Genomic DNA, 16,954 nt, shown 5'->3' with positions numbered 1-16,954 from the left:
AGGAGGAGGTAGCGGGAGGTTCTTGGTTCTGAAGGGTAAAACTGTAGGGAAACAGAATGTGTCTCTACAAAGCGAGTGGGAAGCTGTCGGGGTCATAGCGGTGAAGGTTTCTTCGCTAGCCCGGGCCCTCTTAGGAGGGTATGTTTATGGAAAGTTGGGGGGGATAGGGTGGGGGGAGGGGAGAGGTTTTGGAGGGAAAGGGAGGTTGAAACACAGTACGCTCTGATGGTCACTGGAGGTAACAGGAATAATCACTGTCAAAAGCAAGAAATGTTCAGATGGGGGGTAGGGTAAATTTGTTGTCCTGGAATGTGAGAGGTATGGGGGAGATAACTAAAAGGCGAGCTATATTTGATTATATGAAAGGGCAGTCTGCTGGAGTGATGGGCTTACAGGAAACACATCTTACTGCTGATACGGTGCACCAGGTGCACAGGGTGTGGATACAACACAGCTTCCATTCCTTCCATTCTACATACTCAAGGGGGGTTAGCCTCCTAGTTCATAGAGATGTGCCGTTTAGCTGTTTAGACTCCTTTAAGGATAGGGAAGGTAGATATGTCGGGGTGCATTGTAAATTGTTTAATTGGGAATGTATAATTGTGGTGCTGTATGTACCTCCCCCGTACTCTGTGGTCCCAATAAGAGAGGTGTTGGAGAAACTGGCGGGATGGCCTATGATACCGACCATATTGATGGGAGACTTTAACAACATAATGGATAAGGGGTGGGATAAATTTCCAAACGGGGGGGGGGGGAGAGATATTTGTCTAACGAGGTTTGGTAAATACATGACGGAAGTCGGGCTCACGGATATTTGGCGGGTAAAGTGGCCTTCTACTACGCAATACTCGTGTGTATCATCTACATATGGATCACTGTCCCGAATAGATCTAATGTTTAATAATGGAATGGGGATGGAATGTGTGGAGGGGGTGGAATATTTGCCGCGATCACTGTCTGATCACTCTCCAATGTTGTTAAAACTTCGAACAAGTTTACAGACGGGGGGGCTGAGAATGCATTGGAGGCTCAACCCATTTTGGATACGCTTGGTGGGAGAGGAGACCATAACCATGAGACTGAGAGAATATTTCGAATTTAATAAGGGTACGGTTCCTACAGATATTTTATGGGATGCTATGAAGGCGAATATAAGGGGGGTGTATATAAGGGAGATCACACACATAAAAACTAAGACAAGGCAAGTGGGACAACATCTGACAGACCGGGTGACAATAACAGAGGTGAGCCACGTTACCAATAACACGGCGGAAACCTTAGCCCAATGGAAGGCTGCTCAAAAATTGCTCAGGGAACATCAGATGGAGCAGGCAGCTAATAAAAGATTGTTTTTGCAACAAAAATATTACGAAGAGGGTGAAATGACAGGCAGATTGTTAGCAAATATTGCACGGCCGGCGCGGGAGAGTGCGTTCATCCATCAGCTACAGACAGCAAATGGGAATCTGGTTGGAGAAACAGGGGATATATTAGGTGTGTTGACATCATTTTATAAGGAACTATATCGCACTAAGGTGGACTATTCAGAGGATCTTCTGTCAGAATATCTGGCAGAAATGACATGGGTTACTTTGGGGGAGGAAGAGAGGGAGGGGTTGGAGGAGTTAATTACTTTAGAGGAAATACAGGAGGCGGTGAGCTCTATGGCAAATGAAAAGGCTCCAGGGATAGATGGTATACCCACTGAATTGTATAAAACATATGGAGAGACGGTTCTGCCAGAGTTGCTGGAGGTGTTCCAGGATAGTTTTGCCAGAGGGCGTTTACCGCAGACAATGTATGAAGCTGCTATAGTGGTAATTCCTAAAGATGGGAAAGATCGGACGCAACCTGACTCTTACAGACCGATATCTCTGTTGACAGCAGACATAAAAATTTTGGCTAAAGTACTAGCTAATAGGTTGTCGCGAGTAGTGACTAAAATCGTAGGGATGGATCAGTCGGGATTTATGCCAGCTCGTTCTACAGCAGTTAACTTACGTAGGCTTTTCTTAAATTTACAGACAGATGATCCGGATGAGCGGGGTAGAGCAGTGCTGTCGTTGGACGCCACTAAGGCATTTGATAGTGTGGAATGGGGGTACTTGTGGGCTGTATTGGAGCGGATAGGTTTTGGACGGAATTTTATAAAGTGGGTACAATTATTGTATAAGGAACCGGTGGCTCGGGTTAGGGCAAACGGAAGGATGTCAGACTCTTTTAGGTTAGAGAGGGGGACGCGGCAGGGATGCCCACTTTCTCCGTTGCTGTTTGCACTGGCAATTGAACCCCTAGCAAATGTGATAAGACAACATCCGGGGATAGAAGGGTTTCGTTGTGGAGAGCTGGAAGAGCGAATAGCACTATACGCGGACGATATACTGCTGTTCCTGGGAGATAGATCATTCATTGCCAGTGATAATGACGATATTGGAGAGGTTCGGCAGATTTTCAGGGTTAAAAATTAATTGGAGCAAGTCGGTGTTGCTACCACTCCAGCCAGTAGTTACACCATTGATAGTCGGAGGAATTGAAGTACCGTGTGTACGGAAGTTTAAATATCTGGGAATTACGGTATCAGCAAGGGTGCAGGAATTTGTGGAGTTGAACGTGATACCATTAGTGAATAAATTAACAGATAGGACTAAAGTATGGCTTGGGTTACCATTGTCAGCACTGGGACGAGCAAATCTCATCAAAATGATTCTGATGCCCCAGGTACTCTATATTATGCACAATGCCCCAGTGTGGTTACCTAAATACTGGTTCAGGAGAATACATAATTTGTTTAGGGACTTGGTGTGGAAAAGGGGGATCCCCAGGATTAAAATGGAAAAGCTACAATTACCAGCAGAACAGGGGGGGTTAGCTATTCCAAATGCGTGGATATATTATCTAGCAGCCCAAATACAGCACTTCAAAGGATGGAAGAATAGGGAGGAGTGGAACTCTAGTGGGAAACTGGTGTACTATTTGGGAAAGAGAACGGATTTATTAGAGGCCATGGAATCGCATAAATTACGGAGGGAGGCGAGAGGGAAACCGACTCTGTTATTACTGCATAAAGTTTGGTGGGAAAGTAAAAAGATATTGGGGGTTACCGGATGTTCCAATTATATGCCTTTATGGGATAATCCGTATCTATGGGAATTTAATATTTTGGAAGGATTTCAGGATTGGGAACAAGCAGGAGTCAGATATGTACACCAGGTATATGAGGGAGGGAATCTCAAGCTTTTTGCACAACTTCAGGAAGAGTTTGGACTCTCACATCGACGGTTCTACCAATATCTTCAGCTAAGGCATGCGACGCAGGCACAAGAGAGGCTGGTGGACTTGAGCTGCTCCACTATGGGAAGGATAGAAAGGGTGCTGGGGGCACAAGACACTAAAGGGATTATCTCGGGGCTATACAGTATGTTACTCGCCAAATTCCTAGGAGACCCACTGGTGGAGACTAGACGTAAATGGGAAGAGGATGTAGGGGCTATAGCGGATGAAGAATGGGAAGAAATACTCATATCGCCCAAAATAGTCTCTATTAGTGTAGCGCACAGGAGGTCACAACTCTTTCTATTGCATAGGGTATATAGGACACCTAAGGTGCTGTGGCAAATGCGAATTAGAACAACAAAGGAGTGCCCCAGGTGTATGTTTGATGGGGCGGACATAAAACATATGTTTTGGAGCTGTCCGATGCTAGATGTATATTGGAAAGCAGTTAAAGGAATGGTATCTAGGGTATATGGTAGAGATTTTCCACTGGAACCTAAGATCTTTATATTGGGATGTATGGGGGAGGAAGGAGGAGATGGAGTGGAATTACTGGCTATTAAAAAGGTTCTGTATCACGCTAGGAAATTAATTGCAAAATATTGGCTGCAGGCGGATCCCCCGGAGGTGGCTGAGTTAGTTGGATATGTTAACCACACGGTATCACTGGAACACCGAATATATCTGAAAAGAGGGGCAATTCATAAGTATGATAAGCAATGGAGTAAATGGGTTAACAATTATAGTAATGTGACACCTTAGATGAGATTTGAAGGTGGGCTGACGCATCTATTTGAACAAGATATGACGGGATCACTGGTTGGAATACAGAACGGATGGAAAGGGTGGAGGGGACTGGCGACTCAGGAGACAGTGGAGGTACTGTGAGGGGGGGGGGAGTTCGGTTGATAGGGGTAGGGATGGGGATGTATGTGAAGATGCAATTAAAGATGATGAGAATACAGGGTGTAATGTAATTGCAGGAATTTCGTATCAAGAACAAGATGTTATACGGTTACTTTGTTTTTTCTTCTGTTGGTGGATTTCTCTGTACTTTACCAGAAATGCAAAAAATGTATAATACATGTTGTATTCTCAATAAAAACTTGTCTGATTTAAAAAAAAAAAAAAGTATTAAAAACTTTAACATTAGCACACCAGGGCACAAGAGAAGCAAAGTAGATCATGAGCGAGTTCAAAGGCGGGAACCTAAAGTAACAAATAGAATGGGTAGACTACAGTACCCAAAAAATTAGGGTTGTTTAGTTTCTTAAAAAGATGGCTGAGGGATGTCCTAATAACTAAGTATAAATATATCACAGGTCAATACAGAGATCTCTCTCATGAGCTATTTTTACCCAGGGCTGTAAATATAACAAGGGGGCAGCCTCTACGTCTGAAGGAGACAACATTTCTACACCATAGAAGGGGATTCTTTACTGTAAGAGCAGTGTGACTATGGAACTCTCTGCCAGAGGAAGTTGTCATGGTGAATTCACTGAAAGAGTTAAAGATGGGCCTGGATGTCTTTCTTGAGTGTAATAATATTACAAGTTGTGGGTACTAGATTACTTTAGACGGGTCGTTGATTCAGTGATTTATTCTGATTGCCATATTGGAATCAGGAGGGAATTTCTCCCTGAGATGAAGATAACTGGCTTCTGCCTCATGGGTATTTTATTTTTCTCTAGATCAACATTGAAGAAAACTAGTCTGGACTGGATGGACATATGTCTTCTTTCGGCCTGAACAAACTATGATACTAAAGCGATAGAAGCTCCATTCATGCTTCAGATCTTAAAATTGTTGCCCCCCAGAAACAGCTAATAAAAAGAAAGAAACAGAAAAAAAAAAGAAGACCAGTACTGGACATCTAAAATGTAGACTAAGGTTTTGTAGGCATTTCAGTAGTGATAAAAAAAACAGCACCAACCTCATGTTGTTCAGAACCCTCTACTGTGTACCCCCGTAGGTCTATGTCATCTTGGAGAATATAGCGCAGGGTAGACCAGTCCTTCCAGCTTTATAAATGTTCCTGACATTTTAGGCCCCATCCATTAATATGACTACACCTAAAGCAACAACCCTGCGTCTGCTGATGACTGACAGAGTAAAACCTTCTACTATGCAAATAAGTGCAGTAGCAATTGACGCTCTGTTATATGTTGACTTTTGATTCTCCTTGGCTAATGTCTGTCTGTCTGTCGTCCCTCTATCTATCTATCTATCTATCTATCTATCTATCTATCTATCTATCTATCTATCTATCTATCTATCTATCTATCTATCTATCTATCTATCTATCTATCTATCCATCTCATATCTATCTATCTATCTATCTATCTATCTATCTATCTATCTATCTATCTATCTATCTATCTATCTATCTATCTATCTATCTATCTATCTATCTATCTATCTATCTATCTATCTATCTATCTATCTATCTATCGCCTGTCTTATTATTATTTACTAATGTCATAGTGACATGTAAGAAGTTTGGATTGGTGGGGGTCCGAGCACGGAGACCCCCACCAATCGCTAGAACAAAGCAGCTGAAGCACTCGAGTGAGCGGTCAGCTGCTTCATGTCTGTTCGGCTTTTTCCGGAACTAAATGTATCGGTGTACGGACTCAATAGAAAGTCTATGAGCCTGTACTCCGATACACCGGCTTTCCGGAAAAAGAAACAGAAACAAAGCAGCTGAGCGCTCACACGAGGGCAATGTTTATATCTGTATTCTGACAATCCACCTGCCAAGAAATAAAAGGAGGATAACTGAAGAGGTCTTAAATTCTGGAGTTGATGCTCCCTTCCGTGTTGTGCCATGATTCAAAAGCAATGTCTGATTTACATTAGTTGATTTTCAGTAAATTACAATCTGTTATTACTTTTGTCAGTTTCAAGTTATTTCAGTGACCATTGTGCGTTCTTCTTTCTTTAATGGAAGGGTACCAACAATTTTGTCCACGACTGTACGTCATGCACCCATATACTGCACAGCATTACAGTAAATAGCTGCAGCATTGCTGTATAGTCAGTTTGCACAATGGAGCTTTTTAAAATATATATCTATTGTAGGTCTGGAGAAGTCAATCAGTTTTCATGAAACAGACAAGAGAATTGTAGCTTTGTTGAAGTCAACATGATTGCCACTTGTGTTAAAATATGTATGGGTTGTCTCCAGGAAAATGATTTCTCGGTGCCTCCTGTATAGTTCTAAGTCATGTTTTACTCTTTATTCAAAAAAGGTCATTACCCAAATTGCTAAAACATTCAATCATTCCTTCCAACAAATTTACTTCCTCACACTGTAAATAAAATGCGTTGAGGCAGGCAAAGCTGCAAAAAGCAATCATTTGCCTTACAGAGCTCAGACTGCTGTCAGCAGAGCGCCAGACGAGACATATGTTGCTTCAAACCTAAACTGGGCTTCACATTCATATTTTGGCCCCTATCAGATGAAGTTCTGATAATTCTTTATCACAATGGTCATCTGAGATATGAGCTGTTCAGCGGCCCATTGCAAGAATAGTAAAATTGGCTTTAGGTGGGGAGATGGTGTATTGGTCTTTGCTTCTCAACTTGCCATTGTCCCATTATGGTGAACTCTTCAGTAGGTGCAGGGCATATTTTCATTTTTCTATATATGACCCTGCCACTAACAATGATGACAACAATGGCACTCTTCTCTTTTTCACCCAAACGCGTCAATTTTAATCTTATTATGAGCCACTAACTGTTTTAAAGTTCTGCCACCAACTCTTTACACCTTGAATAATGATCATGCATAAAACTTTAGGATAAAGCCCTTTCCATGCACCCTGCACAACTGCACTCTTAGAGTCTATTACAGACTCAAATAGTACTTTTTGTACCATGGTACCATATTCTCCCCTGGAAGAATTGCATACCTGCATAATATGGTTTGGGATGTATTTTCTTACAGACCTCGTATAAATCGGAGAGGAAAACCCTCTGTTAATCTCTGTATAATATTATAGGTACACAGAGGCACAGTATGGGCCCAGAGGCACTGTATATGAATCAAAGCAACATGGATGCATAATGTGATGTGCATGAGCCCTTCATGATCAGGGGTCTGTTATTTTTTTTATAGAATTTTAATTATCAGAGATAAAGACAACAAAATGACTAAAACAACGTGTTCGTAATTATGATTTTGCCCCTATCATGCATGTGTGTTTCTGCCTAAAAATGGCAATGTTAAATACTTTTGTGTCAAAAAGACAAAAGTATAGTAGGTATGATACCTTTATTGGCTAACCATAAAAGTTCTATATGCAAGCTTTCAGAGCACAGATGCCCCTTCTTCAGGCGGTTTACTAAAAACTTGCCTAAAAAAGGGAAATGATGTTGTAAGCCCCAGTGAGGATAAGAAATGATGGGTGGGATAATATTCTATTCACAGCTCCGCAGGCTGGTGCTATAAAAATAATAATAAGAATAATAGTTATTATTATTATGATTATTATTTATTAAATAGCATTGTGAAGTATATACTTTATGTATAAGATGACCACTAGTAAAGAACAATATTTTTTGATAGGTTTTTTTCTATGTAAGATCATTTCTACAAACAGCTGCATTTTTCCTACTTTAGATTTTAAACTCTAATTGAATTATTAATTTTTAATCATATTTCCAACATATAGGCTGCTCATTCCTTACAAGATCTAGTTTGTGCTATGATGTTCTGTGCCTATATACTCACATTTGCTTTTTTCTTCACTTTTGTAAACACACGCAGCAAGAAGTTGCTGCTACAGTAGATACAAACAGTTTGTCCATAGTAACATTTTACTTGTAAATGGGCTTAGAGGGTCTGTGGCTTATTAAAGGGATTGTACAATAATATACATTTATCACCTATCCACAGCGATGACAAAGGAGTTTGAATGGAGTGGCCGCCCAATCAAGCTCTTGAGGGACTGACCTTTCATGAATACCCAGTGGAGGTGTTATGTATTCAAAGGATTTAGATTATTTAGATGTTTGTGTGTTGATCATCAGATATTAGTGTCCTAAAAACTCATAAAAGCTATGGAAAATACATAAAAAAATAAAAGCTATATTAAGATCCATCCGCAGCGGCTACTTCATGGTTAACTGTTCATTTTTACACGGGAGAGTAAAACAATATGTAAAATAGGTAAAACCAGTGAAAATAGCAATAAAATATACTATAAAGATGCTAGGTTTTACAGTAACAAGCTCCATAACCTATTTGTTATTCCATAGATCTACTTCACACAAACATTTTTTCTTGTTTTTTTTGTAACGTGCAATGCCCTAACTAAAGCATGCTGCATTTTCAAAAAAAATGGCACTGAAAAACACAAAAGGACAATATTTAAAAAGAAAAACAAACAAAACATTGTTTGTAGTGCATTTTATAAAAAACGATAAGCTTTCAGCTTACATCTGGCTGCAGTTTTTTTGCCCCCTTCCAAAAAAAAAGTAGGAAAAAACAACTCCATCCAACACCCCCAGCCTATGCCCAGCTGCCTTGCCCAATAGACCTCATGAATGCCCCCACAGTATAATGCCCCCCATAGCTGTCCCCACAGTAGAATGCCCCCCACACAGTATAATGCCCCTCATAGCTGACCACCACAGTATAATGCCCCGTCCTGCGGACACAGATTCAGTTGGAAGTGGGACCAGCGTGGTCAGCGCTGGGTGGTAACAGCAGCCCTGCCGGCCCGCCAGCCATTAGGGGCCCAGTCGCAGTTGCAACCATTGCGACCCCTTTAGCTACGCCACTGAAGACTGCTAACAATGAAGCCACCATGCTGCCTCATGTGGTAGAAATCTGTGTCAAACCCAAACTGTACCTCTTTGTGCCTCCGATTTTATACGCAGCGTTTCTTTTTTTCATGAATTGTTTCATGCTCCATAGCATTCCATATTATGAAAAGATTGTCGCCTGGTACTATAGCATTGATTCAAGGGGAAAATACAGTGCCCAATGGAGCAAACAGAGTGCCTACGTGTGTGCTTACTGCTCACTTTTTGCCATAAACATACAGTTACATAATTGGGATGGATGGCACATATGAACCAATATAAGAAGTATAGTTGACACCCTCGGAGCGCGTTTATGGCCCTATTGACGTCCAATCACAGCATTTTCATACCCATTTCATACATGCTGAAAATACATCAATAATAGATTAGTGCTATAAAGATGCCTAAATCAAGGACCCACTAGACAAGTGATTACTTAGCATTGTGCTGTAAATAAGTATTGTAACCAAGAAGGGCTTTTCATAGCCAAAGCTGACCATGGTAAATTTGTAGGACAAGGCACAGTGCCCAGTTTAAAAGAGCATTATGGACATAATGATTGCAATGACGGTCACTACTACAATCCTTTAGTAATCCCTATAGTGCAGCAATTTGTGGAGAGCGTGCATAATCCTTCATAGAGGGTACAGGAAAACAACTTGCAACTGCTCAGTGGTCTCTTTTATCACTGAGGGGTTTTAAGCATATATATATATATATATATATATATATATATATATATATATATATATACTTACACTGAAGATACCTAACAGGACTTATTCTTATAAATATGTTGCACTGGGTATAGTCCACAGTCCTTGCATTTATGTGAAAGCATCAGAAGAACACTTTTAGATAGATATGCTGCAATTCTGTGGTCTGGTATTACAGTGTGTGTCTAAAAACAACAAGAACTGATCAAATTGGGGATCCTACTTATGATAGACTGAATGCTATAATTTTATGCACTCTATAATGAATATACTAGGTGGTAACCTATATCCTGATCCTGCTTGCAGAACATGGATGGCCAATTTTTTTATGTTAATAAGGGTTGGCCTCATGCACATGGCCATATTCTGGATCTGTAAAACATGGATCCCAAATACAGCACCCCTTGCCTGCTAAGGGCCCATATACTGTATTTTTATCATGGATGCTGTAAGAATCTGGCCTTATGAGCTGTGGAACTCAGTGTAGATTTTTTTCCCCTTGTTTTCAAAAAACAACAATTAGTTCTAAATCCTTAATCTGGTAAATCTGGTAATCCTGCATCGTGTAGACCCGGATTAAGCCAGGGCATGAGAAGTTAATTGTATCTCAATATGTCAGTACTGCTTGTGACATATATATCATGGCTATCATGTCTACATTCTGTTGAATGAATCTATAGTTATGAGTATGCGCCCAATTATAGCTTCTTAGTAGGTACATTATACAATTTAATGACAGTACAAGTGTGAACAGAAATATTCCCAAAATAACTGATATTATCATTCCTAAAATACTGTTAAAGGGAAATTCGGGTCACAAAATAATTTTCCCTTAGTAGTTATTTATTAAAGAGACGTCAGAAAATACATGAAATCCTACTGACCACCCCCTAGCCTGGGTTACGTTAAAACAGTATTCTTCTATTTTCTTCTATACACCTCTATTTTGCTTTTTTTTTAAGATAATAGTTCTGCTTCCGTCCACCATCTTGACTGCAGAAATCACTGTCTGCAAGCAGTAGCTCTGTTAACTACATGTCCCATGATGCCTTCTCCCGGCATCACATAGATATGTGTGCCCAGACCATATCTATCAGAAGCTATAGCTCTACAGATCACTCCAAATAGTGAGCAGGTTGCTGGAGAGCCACAGAGGCAGGTCTTACGCATGGGATTTGCTGTTAGGGGCTGCACACAGTTGTGTTAACTCTTGGTTGGAAATAGCCTTACAACATCTACGGTAAACAGTCTGGAAGAGATCCATTCACAACAGCAGAATACACTAAGTTAGGAAGCTTTGCAGTTGTCATGGTCACGATCTGTGGGTATGTGGACCCACTGGGCCTTACTGCCGTAACGGGATTGCAGCTGGCCAAACAGTGTACCAAGTCAATGTATATATAGTCCAAGCACAAGAGTACCTGTAGTAGTTCAGACAGTAGCAACGGCTAGGCTCAGATGTGACCTTGGCAGCAGACACCAGGCATGGTGTAACATAGTAGGCATGACTGGTGGTATGACACGACTCCACCACAGGAACAAGGTAGCACGGGATACAGGATACAGGTACGGAAACACTGCGAACAGGATAACACTAAGGGACCATTTTCAAGACTAACACGGGTAAACACAACAACGCTCAGGTAATAAGTTAAAGGGCAGAGCCCCTTTTATAGTCCAGGGTGATCATGGACTAATTTGACATTATTTTCATATGCGCGCTCTGGCCCTACAGGACCCAGTGAAGCAAGGCAGAAGTGAGTGCTGGCGTCTCCTAGGAAGGAGATACCAGCCAGCACTCACAGAGTCATTGCCGCGGCCGTCGAGGGGTGAGTAGGAACGATGGTCCGCGTCCATGGCCGTTACGGTCACCAAGTACATTCTTTGATTTTTGCTATACAAAGGCCTAGACACAGTCTGCCTGATATTTTACTATTTAAATAACTAAAAGAGACAGCATTGACATTAGATATCATGATGATATGTGAGCATTCACATGGGAAACGTTTTTTTTTACCAGGGTTTAAAAAAGATCTATTAGTTCAAAGAAAAGCACCAAAAATGACAGTAGATTTTTCCATATTTGCATACATTGGGTAATTAGATTTCCCTATTTTTGCATAAATTATTAAAAAGAAAATCAGAAACCTGGTGAATTAATTTGCCAATGCATCAGCGAAACACAAATCGGGTAAAAAAAATGGCCTTACCTCTAGCCAGAAGCCTCAACTTTACTTCATATAGGATATTGTTATTTTCTATATAATAAGATAGCTGCTTGTAAAGGGTTAATTTGCTAGAGGAGAACAGAGCCTTTTGTTAAATGTTAAAGGGTAACTAAACATTCAACAAACTTCTGAGATGTCAGAAGTTTTGATTGGTGGGGGTCCAAGCACTGAGACCCCCACCAGTCGCTAAAACAATCGGCAGAAGTGCTCGTGTGAGCACTCAGCCGCTTTGTTTCTGTTTGGCTTTTTTCCGGAAAGCCGATGTAGTGGAGTACGGGCTCATAGACTATCCATTTTGTCTGTACTCCACTACATTGATTTCCGGAAAATGCCGAACAGAAACTAAGCGACTCAGCGCTCACACGATTATCACTATGACATGTCAGAAGTTTGTTGAACATTTAGTTACCCTTTAATCTGAATATCTCTCTACATACAGAACCAGCAGCAGACATATGAAGTAAAAGCAGGATATGTGACAGGATTTACCTCCCTTGTATCTGTGGTGTTTTTACTCAGAGACTTCAGCTACCTCTCCCTCCTCCTCCTCCTTCTCCATAATACACATGAATCGATCTCACATTGCTGCTAATTTAAGTGAGGGTAGCAGCCATGATTTCTGGGTTTTGCTGTGAGCGGGGTGTCCCCTATCCCAGGGGTCTCAAGCACGCGGCCCATGGCCCCTGGGGCAGTCATATTTGGCCCACGGGACACAGAGCCGCTAGTACAGACTCTGCTCCAGGACTCTGTGGAATTCCCTGACATCGCTGTCCACGTATGGAAAGCGATGTCTGGGTCTTCCCCAGAGCGGAGTCCCGAGCAGAGCGCTAGTACAGGCTCTGCTTCAGCACCCTGTGGAATTCCCTGACATCGCTGTCCATATATGGACAGTGTTGTCAGGGTCTTCCCAAGAGCGGAGTCCCGAGCAGAGCGCTAGTACAGGCTCTGCTCCGGGACTCTGGGGAATCCTCATATTGACAGCGATGTCTGGGGCTTCCCCAGAGCCTGAGTCCCGTGCAGAGCGCTAGTATAGGCTCTGCTCCGGGACTCTGGGGAATCCCCTGACATCGCTGTCTTCATATTGACAGCGATGTCTGGGGCTTGCCCAGAGCTGGAGTCCCGTGCAGTGCGCTAGTATCGGCTCTGCTCCGGGACTCTTTGGAATTCCCTGACATCGCTGTCCATACATCGACAGTGATGTCAGGGGCTTCCCCAGAGCAGGAGTCACAGTGATGTCAGGAGCACAGCTGGAGTCCCAGGAAGAGCCCACTAGTCTCTGCCCGGGACTCTGGCTCTGGGGTTGCCCCTGATGCCACATTCTCGTCCAGGAGAATCACTTGACGTCACAGTGTATGGAAAATGACGTCAGGGGCTCCAACAGCAGAGGAATCCCCAGCCAAAGCATCGGCAATGCTCTGGTAGGGGATTCCACTCCTAGAGGGAGCGCCAATGGAGCTATCTACTTGGGGTGTGTGGCATTATCTGTGGAGGGCACTGTGGCAGTATCTGCGGAGGGCACTGTGGCAGCATCTGCGGAGGGCCCTGTGGCAGCATCTGCGGCGGGCACTGTGTCGGCATCTGCGGAGGGCACTGTGGCGGCATCTACAGCGGGCACTGTGGCAGCATCTACAGAGGGCACTGTGGCAGCATCTACAAGTGGGTGCGTGGCAGTATCTGCAGAGGACACTGGCATTATCTAGGGGTGTGTTGCATTATCTACAGAGGGCACTGTGGCATTATCTACAGAGGGCACTGGCATTATCTACAGAGGGCACTGTGGCATTATCTACAGAGGGCACTGTGGCATTATCTACAGAGGGCACTGTGGAACTATCCAAAAAGGGGCTGCCCAATCTTGACATGTGTGTCTGCCAAACATTGCCAACTGAGCCGCTGGACTGCATTTAGCGACACTTAAGAGGCTCTGTCACCAGATTTTGCAACCCCTATCTCCTATTGCAGCAGATCGGCGATGCAATGTAGATAAGAGTAACTTTTTTTTTTTTTTTTAAACGAGCATTTTTGGCCAAGTTATGACCATTTTTATATTTATGTAAATGAGGCTTTCTAAAGTACAACTGGGCGTGTTTAACGTTAAAGTACAACTGGGCGTGTATTGTGTTCGTTACATCTGGGCGTTTTTACTTCTTTTACTAGCTGGGCGTTGTGTATAAAAGTATCATCCACTTCTCTTCACAACAGGTAAGTAGCTACATCGACTTACCTGCAAACGCTGATGCTGCTGCAGAATCAACTGTAGCCTCTGGTGCCGATGTGTCCTAGCTGGTCCGACACGATGCAGGACCTGGGGCAGGAAGTGAGTGACGTCACAGCTTGATCTCTCGAGAACACGGCTGTGTCTGCACTGCCAGAAGCTGGGCGTTGTGAAGAGAAGTGGATGATACTTCTATACACAACGCCCAGCTAGTAAAAGAAGTAAAAACGCCCAGATGTAACACACATAATACACGCCCAGTTGTACTTTAACGTTAAACACGCCCAGTTGTACTTTAGAAAGCCTCATTTACATAAATATAAAAATGGTCATAACTTGGCCAAAAATGCTCGTTTTAAAAAAAAAAAAAAAACGTTACTCTTATCTACATTGCAGCGCCGATCTGCTGCAATAGGAGATAGGGGTTGCAAAATCTGGTGACAGAGCCTCTTTAAACGGGAAAACTGGATTGTTGAAATAAACACGTGGAGAATTCTCTCAAATTTTAAACCTAGCGCTATTATTATAGTAATGTAGTATTATTATTATAGTAATATAGTGTTATAGTAGTTCAAATAACTAAATGATTAATAATAATTTTGTATTGTATCAAATTTGAAAGTAATGTGGCTCGTCAACTTCCCATTTTTTTCTTTATGTGGCCCACTTACCCGGTCGAGTTTGAGATCCCTGCTCTATCCCCTTGTTTCTGACATGGTCCCAATTTGAATGAGGGTGAAAGTATTCTCTCCAGAAGGCAGACTTTTTCAAGAAGAATATGCTATTTGCAGATACAATGACAATAATTAATAAAGCTAGAATTGAAAAACAGAATCAGTGGTTCACATATAATGAGACAATGGGGGGAAATTATGAAGACCTCTAGGCCAGTTTTCTGCCGTAGAAAAGTTGCAATTTGCACAAAAAATATTGTGACTTTTCTATTTTTACATACTTAATAAATTTGATGTACCTTGCTCTAACTTTCTATAGATTAAGAATGACGTACGAAACACCAATATTAATAAATTACCCCCACTGACTGTAGAGAGAGTCACAAGTGTTGTGTCTATCATAACATTGCCGCCATTGCCCTGTCGTTCCTTTGCCAGAGACTTTGCCTCTCACCTGTCAGAAGTTGTTTACACCCCTAGTGGACAATTCCGTAATACCACTTGTGAGTAAAACAGACTTTTTGTTTGTATCATATCTGGGCTACTGCCATTATTTGCATCAAAAACCTACCCTGCCTTATCGATACAAGACTCACACTAACATAACAACATCCAGCATAAAGTAAGATAGCAGCACAAATCTCCTCTGTGTTTTCATGCTGTACATTCACAGTCCCCCTCCTCACAGTGGACTTTCTAGCTTTATTGCGTGATAAAAAAAACTTTAACAGTTTTTAACTTTTTTTTATTTATCCCCCTAAGGGACTTGAACTAGTGATCGTTGGATTGCTTGCACAATATACTGCAATACTTATGTATTGCACTGTATTGTGTTTTTTTACCAGCTCCTATTAAGCTCTACTAGTGGCCCCTAGACTGCCATGACAAACATCAACACCCCTCAATAGCATCGTGGGGGGGGGCAATGTGCTTTTGGTGGGGCCGCACCCCCATTCTAATGGCTTAGATGCTATAGTCGGTATTGATGGTGGCATCTAAGTGGTTAAGCAGCCGGCATCAGAGTTGTGTCCTATCCCGGCCATTGCCGTGAAGTGTCGGCTGTAATATACAGCCAACACCCTTTGAGTATGGAGTGTGCTTCACTTGTGAGCACGCTCCATACTTCCTCTTGACAACTGTCATGTACATTTACGTAACATAACTCCCAGGGGTCAGAGGGTCAGAGCTTTTTTCACTAAAATATAGATTTTTACATATATTTCAGAAAGGTTTTATATTTTGGTCCACTATTACTTTATGAGGTTTCCCAGGAAGTGATAAGTCCTCTTTAAGTCCTCCTAATGAATAGTCCCTGCAAAAACATGACTTAACTTTATATCAACATAAATATATTATTGAAACATGAAAATTCTACAAACAAATCAAAGAATGACAGACTATGGTAAATAATGCATTCAACGATGATGAATATATTGATGGATATAACGACATTCATACAGAGAGGTTGTATACATGTAACATACATACTGAAGAAGGCCAGGTCAGTGTCTTAGTCAACCAGTGAAATTGTATTGGAGACCTCAATAAATCGAATAAATAATGGCCTCAGTAGGACATGGAATTTAACCTATTGGATTTACATAAAGGGATCTCTGTTCTCTTTCCTTAAGTATTTAGTCTAATGAATATGCTGATTTATTCCTCTGCTTTAACGGAAAGTCATACATTAGTCCCAGAGCTAATCATGATTGTTAATATGGGACATAATTTAGTGCTTAGGACGGCTTCCTGACAATCTGCAGCAACTTCACTCCAGTCAATTGATTTATTTTTTTAAAACTATTTATTATATTAAACATTTTTACAGTTCTATGGTATATTTAAAAATAGGGCAAATCTTAACTGGAATCAGCAGTATACTATATATGAAGTACTTAAAAGGGTATGATATTTGTCTGAATAATAGATGAAGGCAAAACATATGGCAAAACCAATGAAGTGAAACATAGAATAAAATAGTTAAAACAACGACACCATGTAAATAGAATATATTACTGGACGCAATACAAGAGG

At 41.6% G+C, this 16,954-nt stretch overlaps 1 protein-coding gene across 2 annotated transcripts in view; it reads right to left on the bottom strand.

Annotated features, from left to right (window-relative positions):
• NYAP2 (neuronal tyrosine-phosphorylated phosphoinositide-3-kinase adaptor 2) overlaps window positions 1-16,954 on the bottom strand; it is a 191,880-nt gene that overhangs the window by 134,279 nt on the left and 40,647 nt on the right. The gene's annotated exons all lie outside the window — the stretch shown is intronic.

The sequence above is a fragment of the Rhinoderma darwinii genome, chromosome 4, assembly GCF_050947455.1.
Source record: "Rhinoderma darwinii isolate aRhiDar2 chromosome 4, aRhiDar2.hap1, whole genome shotgun sequence".
NCBI classification, from domain to species: Eukaryota; Metazoa; Chordata; class Amphibia; order Anura; family Rhinodermatidae; genus Rhinoderma; species Rhinoderma darwinii.
The sequence above is the reverse complement of the archived record's forward strand: the minus strand, read 5'-3'. Positions and strand labels throughout refer to the sequence as shown.